This window comes from Suricata suricatta, chromosome 4 (genome assembly GCF_006229205.1).
Source record: "Suricata suricatta isolate VVHF042 chromosome 4, meerkat_22Aug2017_6uvM2_HiC, whole genome shotgun sequence".
NCBI lineage: Eukaryota > Metazoa > Chordata > Mammalia > Carnivora > Herpestidae > Suricata > Suricata suricatta.
Genome location: NC_043703.1, coordinates 53,527,376 through 53,542,150, shown reverse-complemented (window position 1 = coordinate 53,542,150; position 14,775 = coordinate 53,527,376). Strand labels below are relative to the sequence as shown.

Below are 14,775 nucleotides of genomic sequence, written 5' to 3'. Positions count from 1 at the left end.
TTTTCCACCAATGTGTCTCCCTGGTCAGGACTACACTTGGCTTATATTTGAAACTATGAGCTTAAATAAGATCTATTCCTTAGTGGCTAGATAATTTGATAGTGGTATAGCCTGGTAAGTAGCAGTGGATAGCTTAAAGAAGAAAGGTATATAGTTAATAAGTACACCTAGACAGAGGCCCAGGCAGCCTCACTTGGTTATAAAGAACAAATAGGGGATTCAGGAGATCTGGACAACATCCCAGTTCTGCCATTAGCTAGACCTAAAGCAAGGCCATATGACCTCCCTGGGCCTTAGTTTCTATTTGTACCAGAGTAATGCTTTCCTAAGTGGAATGCATACCCCTGGTGGTCCACAACACTTTTTCTTTTTAGAATATATTAATGTATCTTTAAAAATATAACTGTTTTAGAGAATATAACCATATCCAACCATAATTTTAGAAATATTATTGGTTAGGATGAGTAAACAGGTAAAACTCAAGTCAATATAAAAACAACTATTATGTAAACAATAGTCCAAACAATACCAAGAGAGAGAAAAGAAAAACTAAAATGATTATCAGTCTAAAATGCTGAGTTTAGAAAGCATTTTTAAAGCATTTAGAACAGCATGTAATTTGCTTATAATAGTATAAATAAAATGAGAGAAATATCCTGGCAACAAAAGTGTGGAAAGTAGATATCAGATGGACTTGGGGTAATGGATGAGCTGGACCTGAAGCCAGCAGTGGGTGAAGAGGAGAGATACCCTGATTTACATTCCAGAACCTCCGAGAGACCTAAGAATTTGTAGCATCAGTTCCCTCTGGGAGGAGAGGTGGGGAACTAAGGTTAAACACAGGACAAGTGTGCTTGACAGTCTGTCGAGGAAGAAGCAGGACACCCTTCATCCCACTGCAGAACCAGACACCAGCGCCTTCTCACTCAGGGAGTCAGAGGACTCCAGAAGAGAACGTCATGGGCATCGCTGCTGAGGGAGGATTTATGCAGCTCGGAGAAGTCTGGAGATACATTTGTGAAATGTGTGGAAAAAATCTTACCAAACCATAGTGCTGTTATTATTTATTTATTTATTTTTAATTTTAGAGAGACAGAGAGCACGAGCAGGGGAGGGGGCAGAGGGAGAGAGACAGAGAATCTTAAGCAGGCTCCACACAGTGTGACCTGATCGTGACCCTGGGATCATGACCTGAGCCAAATTCAAGATTTGGATGCTCAGCTAACTCAGCAACCCAGGCACCACTACAGTGCTGTTATTAACTATGTAGAGGGTTTCCCAAGGAAAACGAAGAGCTGTGCAAACAAGGAAAACTAATCACAGTTTCCTGTTTGGCTCAGATGGCACTAGTGGTTTCACCATTAAAGTCATGTCAGCTGAATACTGACTGAAAGAATGGGAAAGGTGGAAAGTGAATGTGGACAAGGAATATTGAAATTAAACTTAATCTGAGTCCTCCATTGATGGAAGTCAATAGATAATGCTAAAATTAAAAAAAAAAAACAAACAAACCAGAATCGAAATCTCCAGGTGTGCTTTTAAAAATAAAAAATTGAAGGGGGCCTGGGTGGCTCAGTTGGTTAAGCATCAGACTCTTGATTTTAGCTCAGGTCATGGTCTCATGGCTCATGAGTTCAAGCTCTATGTCGGGCTCCACTCTGATAGAATGGTGCCTGCTTGGGATTCTCTCTCAAAATAAATAAATTAAAAAAAATAAAGAATTGAAGGCAAATATGAAAATAGTCACTTAAAAGCACTGAAAGTGGTAACTTCAAGAGGTAGAGTGCAGCTTTATTTTTGTAACAAATAAATACTGTAGAACTATTTGACCCTTAACTATATGCAAAACAATTTTGGCACAATTTCAAAACTTCCCTTTAAAAAGTTATGGAAGTGTTATGCAAATGACAGAACTTTGGAAAATACTGGCCTGCAAGACTTTAACCTACCGAGTCTGTGAGTTGATTCTCCGTTGCCATTCGTTTGTTGTCACGATACCCAAGTCATACGCATTTATTTATTTACATTATAGTGGATTATTCTGGAGACAGTGGTGCAGAGGATTAAAACATGGAGACATCAAAAGGTTTTATCACTTCCATGGCTGGAAGTACTTGTGACAACTGAAAAACTCTAAGTACTCATTTATAAGGGTATATTTATATGGGTTTGCCTAGCAAATATGACTCCCCAACCCCTTTTCTAAGTTACAAATGATTTGTAGAATGGCTGGGACCAGGAAGCATCTACCACAGCTGTCGGGCTTTACTGGTTCCGATTCATGACATTTGTTACCTTGGAAATATGGGGAGTGGGTAGTTGTCTATTGTTAAATTAGATAAAGCATGCAAAATTCCAGGCACTGAATAAAAATGTGTTCCCCTCTCTTTCATGCACCACCATGGGGAAGAAGATTAACTGGCAAGCACTCAAACTAATCATTTCTTGGGTTCCTGGAATCTGGAACTGGAGAGATGGTTGGGATGTGAAGGCTTCTTTTATATAGCTGAGTCCGATAGCTGAAAGAGTCTAGACACATATCAGAAAAAAGAAAAAATTAATAGGAAATGACTAGATTTTATACCCGATCGTTTGGAACATTCCAAAGCCAAGAGAAGCCTTTCTTGTCACACGTGATTTCATGGTAATTAGGGCCAGCTGTGTCTGGGCAATTCAGGTCAAGACAGATGCCAAACCCAACTCAAACACTTACAGGAGGATCCTCCTCGTCAAGAGCCTCCAAACATCCTGCAGAAAATCGGAAGAAGGTAACTTATGTAATCTTTCCCCATTCTGCCTAAATGTTGTTCTTCTGACTACTGACAACTGGTTTTCACTTATGTTTTATATCTGAAGACAATCTGCCTGCTGATACATGGTGCATACATGGGAGAATCCTTAAAGTGGGGGGGGGGTACCATTAACAACTTTTCCATTCTGCTGGGATTTGTTTTTGGATTGTTGCCCTCACCCAGAAGCCAGACCAACTCACCATAAGTCACATATTTGTGAGCCAATAAAGATGAGCTGTCTCAGCATCTCTCTGAACCAGGGATGGTTTGGAAGGAGAGAGACTTTCACTCTATGTTCTACTGTAACTTTTGCATTTAAATGAAGAGGTGTATGAGAATGTCCTATTCAAAGAAGTAAATATGATTTAAAAAAAACTTTTTTTCCAGTGGAAGAATATGTTGATTTGCTAACTGGCTCACCTTAGCTGTAAAAATTCTGGTTGACACAAACCCTACTTGAGAAACCGTAAACTTCTTTTCCACCAGGTCATGTCAATTATATTCTTTCTGTTGAATTGTGGATTTCTTGAAGTATTTTAAATTGTCCTTTTATCTCCTGTTTCTTTTACTTCTACTTAAGGACTATTTTTTTGAACAGCTATAGCTGAGAGAGATTCCCAATAAAGCCATATAGTGCTTCACTTCCCTAGAAGGAAAGTAGGCCAGGCCTGAAAGCAGTGTCACGGCTTACTTGGTCTCAGGGCTCCCTGCTGAACTCCAGCTGGCCTGCTCCTTCTCTTAGGTCCCTGCTTCCATGGGTCACTTTGTTGCAGCTGGAAAAGAGGTGGAGCAAGAGCCAGGGCAGTGCTGCTATTTGCCAGGGTGCCTGACTTGGGGCTGAATGGAGAATTCACTGCATTCCTGAAGTTGACTCACTTCCACCCAAAACCCTTGGGTTGAGGTTGAAGTTTAACTCAGGCTTTCTAGGGGTTGTTCCTGTGAGCTGGCCTTGGATGATATATATGGGCCAGCCCAGGGCTGTTCTTCGTCTTGGGGACCTCAGTCCAGCTTGTTCTGTAGCAAGTTGATTTTTAAAAATGGCTTACGGGTGCCTGGGTGGCTCAGTTGGTTAAACATCTGACTCTTGACCCCAGCTGAAGTCTTATTCTCAGGGTCCTGCGTTCAAAGCCCCATGCTGGGCTTCATGCTTAGCGGAAGCCTTCTTAAAAAGAAACGGCTTAGATATCTAGAGATGAGAAAGAGAATTCTGAGAAGAATATTCAGAATAGATCTAGGCTTAGCTTTGTTCTATGACCAGTAGAAGCTCAACAAAGTAACTCCTCCAGCTGCCCTAGATCGGAGCACGCGTGTCAAAAGTACGGCAGGAACCCGGTGGTCTCCAGAAGTGCAGGGAGCTGGCGCTTACTTGGATTCCCTGCTTCTGTTACTGACAACCACACTCCTAGAATCTTTCAAATCCTGCAGCAAGACTAGTATAGAAATGCAATAATATTGTTCTTGAAGGCATTTTAACCTTTTTTACTGAATAATTCAACAATATGTAATAGAACTCATTGGCCCCAGGATTCCCCGTTTGGGAGAAACTGACTCTATAGATCAGTGGTCCCTAAAATAAACTATTTGTACCTAGTGGACATGCAAGACAATCTTCCAGGGAAAAATAAGAAAATATTTGAACCTAGATTTATCTTTATCTAAAATAAAACAGAAATTAAACTTTACTAGTATTTAATAAATGAATTGACACTTGTTTCCCTATCTTAGCCCAGATATCAGAAGGTCAAGTGTTCTAGATTATAGAGGAGAAAACCTGAAGGAATCTTATAATGTGGAGAGATTAATAGCATCACATAATTTTATTTTTAATATAGTGGGACACACTGCAGTTTTTGCGTGAAAAGTGAATCACAGGTTTTATAATCTAGTTTTGGTAAAACTAAACCTTTTAAAAATAGGCTAATAGCATGAAAGTGTGTCTCTAATGTAATCAGAGAATAAAGCTAATATCAAAATACAAACAAACAATAAGAATATGGTCGGGCAGACACCTCTCTTATTCATGAGGTAAAAATATGGTAAAAATAAGGACAATCTATTTCATCACATGGTCCCAACTAAAAATACTAGGGGGAGCAGAAATATGATTATTTTATCTTTATCTCATCCTTTTGAAATTCCTATTTTTGCAACTTTTTAAACATGCATGGAATCTATAATTTTGTAAGTAGATAAACGTTTCATGAGTGAGTATGCTCAAACATTTTCTTACTGATGGGATAAGCAATCAAAGTAGTTTGGAGACCACAGTTTAAGAGAGGCAAACTAAAGCAGAATAAGATTCAATTATTTCTTGTATTCAGAAAGCAGGTGAGGGAGAGTCAGAAATAAGTTCTGACCTGCTCAAATCAAATCAGAACAGGATCCCACCTCAAGGTCTATGTGATTCTCTAAAATGACAGTTTCTTAAAATATTATTTCTGATATTGTGCATGGATTAAATCCACGAGGTAGTAAGACAATACTGTGGAAAGAACGAAAGTTCTGGCGTCAGGCAGCCCTGGGATGTAGTCCAGGCCCTGTAATTCACTTGCTCTGTAACCCACACAATCTCAATTCCCTCATCTGTCACTTGGGGGTAAATGACCTCACAGAAATGTGAGGATTACATCAATTAAAAAATACAAAGTGTTTGCACATGGTAGCCTTCCATCCCCCTGCATTATAACTATAATTCATAATTATAATTATATAATTATAAGTGTATTTTCACTATAATTCATGAAATTTAATAGTGAAGTTAGTCCTCATAATTCCATCTGTCAGAAATCCCATGGAAATAAATCATTTACTTTATCTCCCATGTGCTCATGCAAATTCTATTCTACACAATCTGAGACACCTGCACTGAAATCCTCCAACACTCGACACGGAACCCTTCTGGCACCTTTGTGCTGCCAGAGAGCATGTTTCATTTCCATAACTCTCTTAGTATTACTAAAGGACTATGTCATTAGGAGACAGAGTACTGAAACCATATCCTCTAGGGAGTCATATCAGAATCCTAGGAGTGGTGATTAACAAAGTAGATCAAATGAAAGTAAACTTTCATATCTGTAGATTAAAAAATGCTTGCATTTTTTCACACATATTGTGAGCAACAAGTCATGTTGGCAGGCGGAGATAGCCAGAGGAATCTGTGATTATATGGCGGAGAAGGGTAGAGTGAGGGAAGGCTCCGTAAGTGGGCATTTCAAAAACAGGAGAGGGTGTGACAGTTTTATGTCCATAAAAGGAGACATGTTTTTTAAAATAATGAGCAAAAGGATAGGCAAAATGGACACCTCACCAACGAAGACATATGGGTAGCAAATAAGCACACAGAAAGATGCTCAACATCATTGGTCATTAGAGACATCCAAACTGAAATCACAGTACTATCACTACATGCTTTCAGAATGGCGTAGAAAAAGAAAAAGAAAAAAGCTGGAAACCCCAAGTGCTGATAAGGATGAACACCTATATTTTACTGGCAGGAATTCACAGTGGCACAGCCACTTTGGAAAAGTTATTTAGAGTTAAATATAGACTTAACTACACAGCCCAGCAATCCACTCCTAGATGGATACCCTAGTGAACTGAAAATTTAGGCTTCCACACCACCTATACCTGGATGTTTACAGCAGCCTTACTCATAGACTGGAAACAACTTAGATGTCCTTCAGCTGCTGAATAAATAAACAAACTCTGATATATCCATCTCATGAAATACTACTCAGAAATAAGAAGGAACAATTGGTCCATACAACATGAATGCATCTTAAACACGTTTTGTGTGGTGAAAGGAGCCAGAACCAATAGGCTGCATATTGTTTGATTCCATTTACAGGACTTTCTCAAGAGGGCAAAACTATGAGGATGGTTTCTAGGGGTTAGGATGGGAGAAGAGCCGATTACAAAGGAATTCCGAAGGTGACAGAACTGTCCCGTATGTTCCTGCAGTGGAGAATACAGGACTCTGCATCTGTCACAATCCATAGAATTGTATCGTCCAAAGAATGAATTTTATTGTATGCAAGTAAAAGGAAAATCAACCAGACTGTCCAAGGCTCAAGATGGAATGCAGACTGTGGCAAAAGAATGTAATGGTGTTACAAGTGAAAGACATACCCATGCTTGAGGGGGAGGGGCAGAAAGGAGACAACTCACATAACTTCGGCAACAGTGCTGTGAGTGGCTAAAGACAAAGTGGCTTGTAGGAAAATTAGATTATGCTCTAGTGAGTAAAACTGTCTCCTACAGGGTATGAATTACCAATTTTGAAAGTACATTACCTGCATACCAGAGTTGACCAAACAAGTAAACGTAACATCGATAATGACAGCCAGGTTTCTTTCTGTTGGAGGAAGGAGTAAGAAGCAAAGGCCTAATCAGACACTGTAGGTGTCAGAGGCATCAGCATGAACTCATGTATGGTGTACTTTTAATATATGTTTAGAGAGATAAGGCTTTTCAACCTTAGCACTATTGACATTTTGGGCTGGATAATTCTTTGTTGCTTGTGCCTGTGCATTGTGGGATATTTGGCAGCATCCCTAGCCTTTACCCATTAGGTCCCACTAGCACCTCCCCTTGAGTTGTGATACCCCCAAATATCTGCAGACAGTACCAAATATCCCCTGGGGTACATGTGCAGGACAAAATTGCCCCCAATGGAGCACCACTGAATTAGATATATTCAGAAGCACATACAGATGTATGTGCATGCATGGGTTAGTATACATACATTATTTCCTAGTTCTGTTCATTGAGGGCTTAGAAACAGTAACACTCCAATAAAAATGAGCTCACCCACTCAGATCTTTGTTCCTAAGTACCATTCTCCAATAGAAAGAACAAGGGCTCCTTAGAGAAGTAGTTGGTTCCAGGGCTGGAGTAGGGAAAATACAAAATGAGCCTGAAACATCTTATGGTGCTACAAAATAGGAAAGTGCTCCAAAAAGCAGTGTGTGGGGGCTTCTTGAAACTTGAGTGAACTTCCAATTGCCAAAGCTGGAATGATTTGAGGGGATTATAATGCAAGGAACAAAATAAGTAGCCATGAGTCTATAGGGCTGTCAGTCAATAGAGGGAAGAGAAATGACAACTCTTTTCCCCAGAATTCAAATCGGTAAATGCAGAGTGAACAAAGGAAACCAGAGACTAATTTGAATACCACAGGAATAATTGCAACAGGAAAGAAGCACTTAATGAATGCTAAAATTAGTAGGTGAAAGTTTAAGGAGAAATCTGGCAGACACTGTCCTGACCAAATGATCAGTGCCAACATACCTGGCAATGAAGACACAACAATATCATCTACTCCCCAATAGGATGCAATGACAAGGGCACCTTGCCTCTGACATTTATGATGTTTAAATTACCAGAAGACAACAGACAAATCTGTATTGAGAGATATTTTCCAACATGCCTAATAGTCTTCAAAACTGCCAAGATCACAAAAGACAAGACCAAGAAACTGTAACAGATTAGAAAAAACTAAGGAGGCTTGACAACTAAATGCACCATGACACTCTGGAATTTTAAAAAATGACATTAAATACAAAAACTTGGGAAATCTGGTTGAGGTTTTAACTTAATTAACTGTTTTTGTATCACTGTTAATGTCTTAATTTTGCCAATTGTATCATGATTAGGTAAGATGCTGACATTGGATGAAGCTGAGTGAAGACAATATGGGAACTCTTTGGATTGCAAATTTCCTAAGTCTAAAATTATGCAAAAATAAATTTTTTTAAAGATGAGAATCTGAAACAGTTAAAAAAATAAAAGAGTAAAAGGAAGTGCGCCTGGGTAGCTTAGTTGGTTGAGTGTCTGACTTCGGCTCAGCTCATGATCTCAGGGTTCATGAGCTCGAGCCCAGCATCGGGCTTTTTGCTGTCAGCACCGAGCCTGCTTTGAATCCTCTGTTCCCCTCTCTCTCTGGCCATCTCTTGCTTGTTCTCTCTCTCTCTCTCTCTCTCTCTCTCTCTCAAAAATAAATAAACATTAAAAATAATAATAAAATAGAAGAATCATGGAGGTACTCCTCAGCATGACATACTCAGTTTAATCATAACACATAAGTTATATTCCAAATGCTATTCACTAGCCCTAAAAATGACTGTGTTTTTGAGTAACTGCTACCAAAGGGTTCAGGGAGATAATTAAGTAACCTCAGTAATTCTGAGAACTCTAAGAACCTGCCATGTATATTCTTTGGCATCAATTACTTCTAGGGAATTGAATGTTCAGTCCTATTTTTTTAGAGATCTATAAAACATGTCATATTTTTCCTATACATCATGAGTTTGCTATAACCTTAAAAAGAGAATGTGGCTTCTAAGTGGTTGTTCGAATCATTTTGGATGAAAATGAAAAGAGCTGGACAATTGACTTCTTTTCCTGGTGAAGCCACTTCTCTTCCTCCTCTAAGTATTTCTCACAAGGTTTCCATCTGATCAACCTGAAACGTGCAACATTAGGGGGAGCTGGTTGGAGTGGGGACCTGGGCCTGCCAAGGGAGCAGGGTAGAGAGTCAGACCCTATGTCGGAGACGGAAGCATCGAAGACAGTTGAGAAGAACTTCTCCTTTCTCACTTCTGCTGAGCATTCAGCCTATGCCAGACACTAGTCCTCACAGCACCCTGTGAGGTGCTGTGAGCATTGTCCAGTTTAGTAGATGAGAAAACTGGAGGTGAGAATGGCTAAGCCAGTTGCCCAAGACCACACAGCTACAAGTAGCAGAGCCAGAGGTCTTGGAACCAAACATTCTAATGCCACGGCCAACACCATGGCCACTTTTCAAGTCCAGAAAGTGGTTGCGGAGGTTAAGCAGTCTTAGGGTGAGATACCAGGAAGTCCTTGCAGTCAGAAGACAAGGCTCTGGCAGTCAGACCGGCTGCCATGGGTCAATGCCGGCAGAGGTGCTGGAGCTAAGTGGTCAAGAGAGTAACTCCAGTGGCAGGAATGTTAGCTCCGTGGACTTTATTTTTCCTGCTGGGGTAGGAACTGAAGGTGGGTGTGAGCCAAGCTGATCTATGGTTGTGTGAGGAAGGAGCCAGAATGGGCGGAACGGGATTAGACTCACACTAACAGGATGTGAGCCTACCTGCTGGATGACATTGGGCAAAGATCTTATGTCTCTGAGCCTCAGTTTCCCCATCTGTAAGAGAAATCATAATTGTGAACCAGATCATGTCATTTTTCGACTCAAAATCCTCTAGCGGCATCTTATCACACTCAGAACAAAATCCCCAAACCTGCAAGGCCCTGTGTGACGTGGCTCCTGGATCCTCACCGACCCCTCAGCAATCTCCTCCTTGCTCATGTGGCTGCAGCCACACCGGCCTCCTCACTTCTCCTCCTGCTCTTACCTGCTCACTCACCTCAGTAGACAGTTTGGAGCCTAGTGTGCAGGTTGTCTTTCATCAGGTGTTACTTTCCCTGGAATGCTCTTCCCCCAGATCTGTGCATGGTTCATTCCTCTATTAATCCAGGCCCCTCCTCGCCTCCCTTCCCCTCATCATCCTCCTCTGTCCCCTTCACCTCTTCCTCTGCTTCATCCTTCCACCTTGTTTTCACGACTACCTGGCATGATGTCACAGAGCCGTGCATGTATTTGCTGTTGTCTTTCTCACTTGAGTGTCAGCTCAGCTCTACAAGAGCAATGGCTTTGTCGCTTCTCATCACTGTAGTCCCACTGCCTACCTCATAGTGCTAACTCAAATATTAGATGAACTTGTGAGACTGTGGTGAAGAATAAAATTAGATAATGCATGTAAAATGCTTGTTAGTGCTTGATATTAAAGGGTGAGAGAACAGAGAACGCAGACATAGTTCGATGCTTGCTGAATATTGGGTAAGAGAGCTAGGAATAGAGGCGGTTCTTACCTGTTGGCAAGGTAACTAAAACATAGACACCAACGTAAAAGTTTATTGTTAAAAAGTTCTAGAGAAGGCACTGTGTCACATATAGAGAGACGGTGACCGTGGCTACAAAGATGGGGCATTTGATGATATGAAAAAGTCCCCACATTTCTTTTATTTTTTCTAGTTCTCATGCCTTCTTGTAACCAAACGCTAGTGCCACATTTTGACCCTGTCTCTTGCTTCCCTTAATGAGCCATCTCAGATTATTTCCCGAAAGCAGGGGATGGAGCACATTTCTGAACCCTCTGTGGAGCACTATTGCCTACTGAATAGTGCAGAAACTCCTTGCTGTCCCACTCCCGGCCTTCCACAGTCCACCTGCAAGTGCCTTTCCAGGCCGCTCCCCCATCCCTCTGCAGCCTCGGTTCCCAGGCCGAGGGTACCGCTACTGTTCACTGCTCCTTAAGCGGTTATCTGCATTCGCACCCGTGTCCTTATTCCCGAAGCCGAAACTTCTCCCTTCCGCCCGGCACTCACGCTGCCATCAAAGTTCTGCTCAAGGCCTAGTTCAAGCCCACATTCCTGTGACTTCTTTTTTGAACACAGGGCTTTCCAGCCCCCTCTCATGCCCTTTGCTTGTTCTTCAATTATACACTTAATTCATTTTGCATGTTTTAGTTGATGTTTTGTGTCTATCTTTTCTACTACCGTCAAGGTTTGGGAGGACAGAGACTGTGTCGCATTCTTTTTGGTTAAACCTTCAGGTTGTACAAAGTGGGTGATCCATGGAGGTCTGATGAATGCATGTTCCCTGGGTAGTTGAGCTTAGCCTCTGTGGTTGGTTTAATATTTACAGAGAGTCCACGGTGAGGAAGACATGGGACAGCGCTCAGCAGGGTCTGCTCTGCTTGATGTGTAACAAAACTGATTACATGAACTTGGTTTTAATTTTTTAGGTTAAATTTTTTGATGAAAATATAGGTAAAATGTAGCAGCTGTCTGAAGGGAGAAAATAGGCCAAAACACCAGACAACATATAACAAATGGTCTATTAATCCCTTAATATCTTTTGATTTTTTATGACATTCTAATGTTCATATTCATCCCCTCATTTGGCACAGCAGTTACCCAACTAGCACAGAGTTGAAGTGTCATAGTTAAAACAGGATTGAGATATGGTGGTGCATTTATATAACTGAGCTTTAAGCAGTGGGGTGGGAAGGAATAATTAGGAAAGTTACCTAATGTTAATTGGAGGTTATTTACATTTGTGTGTGTGTGTCTTTTATTTTTTGATTTTGAGAGAGAGAGAGAGAGACAAAGCATGAGTGGGAGAGGGGTAGAGAATGAGAGGGAGACACAGAATCCAAAGCAGGCACCAGGCTCTGAGCTGTCAGCACAGAACTTGATGCAGGGCTCAAACCCACGAACTGTGAGATCATGACCTGAGCTGAAGTTGGAGGCTTAACTGACTGAGCCACCCAGGCGCCCCTGGGGGTTGTTTTTATAAAACAAAGAATTGGAAACTACCTAAATGTTCATCGATTGGGCACCCATTAAATAAACTGGAGTAAATACATACGTTGTAACGCATCGTACATTTTTTGTAAATGTAAATAAAAAACATAAATTGTGTATATACACATGCACATACATATACACGCACGCATACATTTATATATTTTTTTTCTGGAAGAATATGTACACTAAACTGTTAGCAGCAGTTACCTGTAAGAAAACAAATTGGAAGGGAAGCCCAAAGTGGGGGAAAGGGAGGAACAATGTTCAGTTCTAATTCTTTATATTTCTGTGTTATTTGAATTTGTTATAATGAGTGCATGTTATGTTTGCAATTAACAGCAACAGCAGCCGCAGCAGCAGCGAATCCTTTGAAGAAAGCAGACACTTGCTGGGCAGAAGTGTGTTGGAATGTGAGTAAACACAGAGGGCCTCAGAAATCTAGAGAGCAGCAGCGGTCAGGGGGCAGCACACAAGCCGAAGTCACTGTCCTCTGTAAGGCTGGGTCCCCCGCTGCGGAATGTGCACCGGTCACTACCAACCTCACAGTAACACAACCCCAGAAAGTCAACATGGCTCCTGAATCGGGTCACATGGTTTTCTCTCCTGTTGGAAACCCCTTCAGGACAGGGTTTGAGCTTGGGGGTGCAGGCTGAAATCCACTTACCGTTCTTTCCCAGGTCTACGCCACGCCACTCTGGCCATATTTCACTGTGTTCAGTCCAGGTTACATTTGAGCCTCCAGAAGGGACACCTGATCAATACCCTTGTTTTTATAAGCATTCATAAACAATTTTGAAGGATATACTTAAGTTACTCATCGGTTCTGTTTTTTAGGTAAAATTGTCTCAGTTCATCTTTCCTCTTAATATGTGTCTCAAATAGTCCCTGCCCAAAGCCAGATCTCATTGGTTGTTTCTGTGCCAGGTTGGCATAGGAGGGGGGCAGGGTTGTACCTGATGATGTCCAGGGTTGTTCTATGCACTGACATTTATATTCTGATCTATGAACCTTTGAACGAACATACGCCCTCTGCCCAGGGCTGTGTGGGTCATGGTGAGGCCCACAGACTTACAGTATAAATGACTTGCTCAAATCCTTTCTCTTTTGACTGCTCCTCTGTCCTTCTTCAAGAGCAAAAGCTAACACCGCATTGTGCTATGGTCCAGTGTGGAATCTGACCAAGTGGCAAGCACAGAAAGCAGCAAAACGTTACATAAGGATAGACACCCATTCTGTCATGTTCAAAGACAAAGGCCCATTGGTCCAGCACCACATCTGGCACCAAGAAGGTGCTCAACAATTGCTTGGAACAAATAAATCAGTGAATAAATGATAGCACCAGCTGACAGAAAAGCTAACTGGATCCGATCTGATTAGAGGAAGGCTGGGACTTCCTGGAGTGGACCTTGCAGGCCAGTCTGAAGTTTCTCCTGGAGCCCACCACACTCTGACAGGCTTGAGTGGCCTTCTCTTCCTGGGGAAGAATTCCCATTCTCCAGAATGACAGACAGTTCCCTGAGGTGAAGCAAGTGAGGAAGAGAAAGCTCGCTCGTCACCCTGAGACTGGCTGTCGCCTCCCCACAGAATGTTCTTCAAGAAAGGATTTTGCTCCCTCACCAAATAAGGCCCTATATTCCTCATTTCCAGTTGGGAAGTGAATTAGCATAATTGAAGAGACGTAAATGAAAGTTTTTCTGGGTCTGCCTGAGCAAGTAGATGTGGCTCAATTAAAAACGGCACAGTGCATTAAAAAATTAGAGCTCAAACTATGCTTCAGAGTTAGTTTATTATCTCAAGTAGGTTAAGATAATTTGTCGATACTTTTGTTTACCCCTTAATTGGTTTAAGAAGTTCCCTCTTCAAAGACAGCACAAAGATAAATTTCAGCCAACTTGAATGATCACAAATGCCTAAAATCAGCCATTCAAATTAACTTACTGGGAAAATTCTTTGTTAACTTTCACAGCCAACTTTCCAGAAGCTTCTTCTACCTACTTACTTGTGGTGTCAATCTTCCTTGTCATCTCATATTTTTCTGTAATCTCTCTGATTTCTGAATCTTTTCTTTTTCTGCTTACCCTTTGTTTCTGCTAGATTTTCTAGTTTTCACTCCTTGTAACATCTCATTGCCAAATAACACCAAGCGTCACTGCTCCTGGTATTTCTGTAATGTTGAGTTTTCTCCCCAAATGTGTGTGCTCCCAGCAAATCAACACACATGAAGAAGGATCCAAATGTGGTTTGGGCTCTTTTTAATAGTTTTTGAATCCTGGTTAAAATGAGAGAACCCAGCAATGAAGCAATGTGGCCTAGGACGTGAAAAAAGCTTGACTTAACAGTCAGTAGAGGAGGCCTGTGATTGAAGGGACATTGGTTCACCTTTCTGGGCCTCAGTTTCCCATTGCAGAAAGAGGCTACTGAAGCTGCCTGGCCTCTGTGTTTTGGGTTTTGACTTTCCACTGTGTTGTGAGAGGCAGCATTTGGAAGTAGTTGGTATGATTTACAAGCCATTTTAGGCCAACCAGAAAGGGATAATGTAAATCTTGAGAAATACAACCACCAGGGTGCCCATGAGACTCATGTAATCACCTCT

General features: G+C 41.4%; 1 long non-coding RNA gene across 1 annotated transcript in view; it reads left to right on the top strand.

Moving 5' to 3' along the window:
* LOC115289470 overlaps positions 1-12,964 on the top strand; it is a 41,301-nt gene extending 28,337 nt beyond the window's left edge. The window contains exons 2-3 of the long non-coding RNA XR_003907645.1: positions 12,522-12,592; positions 12,860-12,964. This is a non-coding gene — a long non-coding RNA (uncharacterized LOC115289470). The remainder of the gene's footprint in view (positions 1-12,521; positions 12,593-12,859) is intronic.
* Positions 12,965-14,775: the final 1,811 nt, after the last annotated feature.